General features: G+C 38.6%; 1 pseudogene; it reads right to left on the reverse strand.

Moving 5' to 3' along the window:
- Window positions 1-3,589: 3,589 nt before the first annotated feature.
- On the reverse strand, window positions 3,590-3,689 carry LOC138838511 (U6 spliceosomal RNA; annotated as a pseudogene).
- Between the last annotated feature and the right edge of the window lie 1,424 nt (window positions 3,690-5,113).

Below are 5,113 nucleotides of genomic sequence, written 5' to 3' on the forward strand. Positions count from 1 at the left end.
ACTCCCATTCCTTGTGTTGGGTACCATTCAGCATTCCCTTTGTGGTCTCCCTGACTTCCTTCAGCTCTTTGTTAATGGATTCTATGGATGCCTTTAGTGATCTTTGTGTGTTCTCTACCTGGTCTCTCAATTCCTGTATTACTCTTTGTTTAGCTTCCTCACGTTCGTGGGATTCCTGCAGTTCTCTTTGCGTGTTTCAGCCTGCTCACGCCATTCCTCCCTTTCTCTTTGAGTATTCTCAAGTTGTTCACGCAAATCCTGTATCAGTTTTTGAGTAGCTTCCTCACGCTTATGATATTCCTGTATAAACTTCTGGGATGCCTCCTCTCTCTCCCTCTCACGCTCATACAGAGTCCTTTGTAAGTTGTCAAGCTTCTCATTTATCATGTTTGCCACCAGTGTTTGTAGAGCTATTTGGGAACTCTCCTCTGGATTGTTCATTATCTGATCTGTCCCCTGATTATCAAGATTGGGAATTGAGATACCCGGATTTGCCATTTTTCTTGTGTTTTTCTGGCTTACTCTGCCCATTTGAGATGAAGATAGTACCAGTTTTGTGCTAGAACACTATCTTAAGGCAACCATCAACCAAAGTTTGCATTTGTACAGTCAATAGTCTACAGATACAATCTAGTTCCACAGATACATCTATTCAACATCAAACAACTATATTTTAAAGGACTTTGAACCGCAGAAAAGAATTTGGAAAACCAGAAATTATTAGGATTAGGGAGAGATGTGGGTGAAAAATAGGAATAGATTGGTGTGGGGAGGCACAGGGAGAGTTAACTATGTCCTAATCACAATTCAGGAAATGGATTGGGTAGGATGCAAGTAGAGAGAGAGAGAAAAAGAAGAGAGGGATAGGGGAATGAAAAGAGACCAGAAAAAAAATAGAAACATAAAAATTAATGTTATTGTAGAGATTAAAAGACCATCTATTTAGAGAGGAATGTGAATATGTTGTGAGAAAGGGAGGGACATAGAGGAGGTGTGAAAAACTTTAAGGATGGGAAAGGGAGAAGAAAAGATCAGAAGTTCAGTAGAGCTAGACAAAAAACAAAAAGATAATTAAGAAAGAAAGAAAAAGAGAAAGAAGATAAGAAAAGAAAGGAAAACGCTCATTTACATATTCCTAAAATAAAAATTATAAGAGGAGAAAAAACAAAAAAAAAGTTACTGGAAATCAATTATTTTTTCAGAAGAGGCAAAAATTAAAGATTAATAAAAGTTTTAAAAGAGAAAAAAAATTATATATATATATTTAAGGTAGCAAAAAACAAAAAACAAACAATAAAAAAGAAAAGAAGAAGAAAAAAAGAAAGAAAAAAAAGGAAAAAACGAAAAAAGAAAAAAAAAAGTCCTTTGATTTTTTTTGGGGGGGGGCGGGGTGGGAAGAATCCTGTATCTCCCTTTTGTCTGTAACCAGCCTTTTGTTGGAGTCTCTGGTCAGCTTGAGGTCCTGTGGCTTGATTGGTTTCTTAAGTCGGTTTGTTGGAAGAGGCAGAAAAATGCTCTGCTTTACCCAAGATTTTGAGATCCCCCTCCCAGGTTAGTTTTCTAGGAGGGTGATCTGCTTTGAGAATCACAAAAGAGGGGTATGCAGTGGTGAGGCTAAATTCTGGGTAGAGTTGAGGCCTTTCAACAATCAGTAGCTTTTTCCTGGGACTGTTTTGTGCAAAAAAAAAAAAAATCTCCCAGAGCCCAGCCTGGAGCAGTTCTCAGGGATTCTGTTTTTCAATTGATTGTTGAGGCTGCTAGAGGGAGGGGCAGCCTCTGGCTCTGGTTACCCAGTGAGGGAAGCCACTCCAATGGCTGGCGCCTGAGCTGGGTGACTTTTCCCTGGATGGAGCCGAGTCTGGCAGGTCACTTTGCCGTTAAGTTCTTGTGACCTGCTAAATGACTCGTTTTATTCCAAGGCCTGGGTTGGAGCTGGCAGCTCCTCCGAGCTTTGTTGGTATCCAAGATGGAGATCACTGGTGCTGGGGGGGGAGGGGTGGCTTTCCCTCCTCTGATCCCTAAGAAGGAGTGAGGAAGTCGGGCTTCTACTCACGCCGAGTCTTGGATCCTGGGTCGTCTCTGGTCTGCAAGCTGCAGGATGAAGATGTCCGCTATTTGTTGGTTCTTGCTGGTGTTGAGTAGAATCTGCTCGCCCGTTGCGTCTGGCTCCTTCGTCCCGGACTCTGTGTGAGCGCTCAGGTATGGCCCCCGGCTGTGGTCTCCGCTGCTTTTGACCCTGCCGCTGCCGTCGCTGCGGCGGCTGCTGGTGAGCACTCAGGTGCTTCTTTTTGCCTTGGCTTCCCCTCTCTTGTCTAACTCTCTGTCCTGTGATGGCACACTTGGTGTGATTCTCTGGCTTAGGACTGTTCACTGGAACTCTAAAATTGCTTTCTATGCGAGAGCTTGTTCAGATTCCAGCTTCTCCTCCGCCATCTTCCCCCTTCATTATTTCAAATTAAAGACCTCTTGACCCCCTTGCATCTTGCTGCTCAGAACTGAGACAGAGAAGATATGCTGGAACTCTTTCTGTTGAACCATTCTGTCAAACCAGGCATGAAGAACAACTTGGAAGAAACTGCATTTGATATTGCCAAAAGGATAAGTATATATCACTAACTCTTTTAAGTTGTGGAAGATCGTACAAATTGTTCTCCTAAGTCCTAATGGTTCGGCTAAGTTTCTTAAATTTCAAAAATGCCAGTCCATCCATTGTGTCCATACAAAATATTTTCACAATCCAAATAACAGCAATGTCTTTTTTTTTGGTCCGTCGTGGGGCTTGAACTCTGGGCCTGGGCACTCTCCCTGTGCTCTTCAGCTCAAGGCGAACTCTCTACCTCTTGAGCCACAGCTCCACTTCCAGTTTTCTTGTGCTTTATTGGAGATAAGTGTCTCACGCACTTTCCTGCCCAGGCTAGATTTGAATTCGAATCCTCAGATCTCAGCCTCCTGAGTAGCTAGGATTACAGGCGTGAACCTCCAATGCCCAGCAACAGCAATAACTTACTGTAAAAATTCACAGATTCCATTTAATTCTTCCAAGTGAATTGCCTGCCTTTGATGTTAAAATGTATTCAAGAGTTTTTGTATACATCTATAATGAGTTCTACAGAATTTGTTATTTTTTAAATCAGAAATAATTTTAACTTATCTGTTGAAATGAGTAGTAGAAAAACTAAAGTATTTCTGGTGCTTGTCTGAAAAAGTATATTTTTAAAATATTCTATATTCTATGTTTGTATAATGTCAATAATCTATTTCATTCTCTCCTAGATATACTCTGAATTTGACATTGTTTTATAATATATAGGTTCATTATTGTGTCCTCTCAGATTGCATTCCATATAGAAACAGTTTAAGATTCCTTTTTTCCTAGGTCCTTATAGTATTATATTTCTTTGGGATAAAATGACAATGATGCCTAATTTCAAAAGTTTTGTAAAGGTTTTGCTATGTAAAGGCCTTTCTAAGTTGAAGACTTAATACACTGATGTCAAACTAACTTTTAATTATATGAATTATGTGGATTATTGCACTTGTAATTTTGTAATTAACTTTTCACTTTTTCATTTTTTGCATCTGAAGAAGGAAAAATATGGAATACTTCACAAGTTTTCATATCTTCCTTGTGCAAGTGCCATGTTAATCTCTGTATTGTTATAATTTGGGTATATGTGCTGCTGAAACATGTAGTATCCTCTAAATTTAAGTAGTTAATGATGCAATCTTTATACAGGCTTATGTCCTTGGGTGCCTATTTGTAACAAGGAAAACTTATTATTCCCAACAATGCTATTGATCTTATTTCCCTAAAATTCTGAGAATAGTGGGGAAAATGATATTGTTCAGTCGATTGCTCACATTTGCAAAATTTGTTTTGTTTTTTTAATTTTTTAATTTTTTTAATTTTTATTGTGAAAATATTGTACAGAAGGGTTACAATTACATGGGAAATATAATGAGTACATTTCTTATCAAGCATTGTAGCCTCCTCCTTTGTTTTCCCTTTCCATCCCTTCCCATCCTCCCCCATCCAATCCTCCCCGCTACACCCCCCTGCACCAAAGTTGTAAAGTTCATTTTTCGACATAACGACTTGTTTATCTAATTGTTGCAATATGTCCACCTCTATCCCTATTTAAACGATTTGTTTTTCCCTTTCCCCTCCACAAATTTTACCGACATCAAATACAGTGAAAGCAGGGGTGATACTGTGGGGGAGGGACATACAAAACAACAAAGAAATAATCTTATAAATGCGTTAGAAGCAATCGCATGAAAGAAAAAAAAACATTTAAATACATATCTTAGGGTTCATTTCCCTTACATCACCTTATCTGACCTTTTCTGCTTGACTCAGACATATACTAGATATTGCAAATAAGGGAAACCATGGGACCTATGGTTCTTTGGGCCTGGCTTACTTCACTTAATATAATTTTTTCCAAGCCTTTCTCTTTCCTAACAAATGGGGCAATATCATTCTTTCTGATAGAGGCATAGAATTCCATTTTGTATATATACCACATTTTCTTGAGCAAATTTTTTTGTCAATGACTTTTTAAGTCTTTTTCATTTGGGATTTGACAGTACTTTCAAGTATTTATAGCTAGGTCCAAAGATGATGGTTTTTCAAGTACTTATTTATCAACTGAGTTAGATTTGTGGAGCTAATGGATTCAAAGTAAGCCTGGCATAAGAGCTACTTCTAAACTTCTGCAACTGAAATATTCCAAAATGAGGTGTTACTGGCACAAATGTCTACCTGACCTTTTATCCTTCTTCCATGTAGGAACGGACCAACTAGAATATCTTACCCTGACAGCATATATTGTCTTACTGGAACAAACGTAATCTTAGTTACTAGGGATCATAGAGAGATGAACAGTTCAGACAGAACTGTTCAGACTAGAAGGTATTTTGTCAAATTTTAATTCTTAGTTATACCTACCATTTCAAAAGTAGCTAATGCCAAGAAAAGGTGAAAAATTGTTCATATGCATGATTACCTAATGTCTTGGCATGTATACCATCCAACCATGGAGGAACTTACAATACTGCCTTTCTAACACCGAGTATTTTCATAGTTGCAGGAGAAGTCCATATGTTTTCC

The sequence above is a fragment of the Dipodomys merriami genome, unplaced genomic scaffold (genome assembly GCF_024711535.1).
Source record: "Dipodomys merriami isolate MVZ:Mamm:240054 unplaced genomic scaffold, mDipMer1.0.p SCAF_2800, whole genome shotgun sequence".
In the NCBI taxonomy this organism is placed as follows: domain Eukaryota; kingdom Metazoa; phylum Chordata; class Mammalia; order Rodentia; family Heteromyidae; genus Dipodomys; species Dipodomys merriami.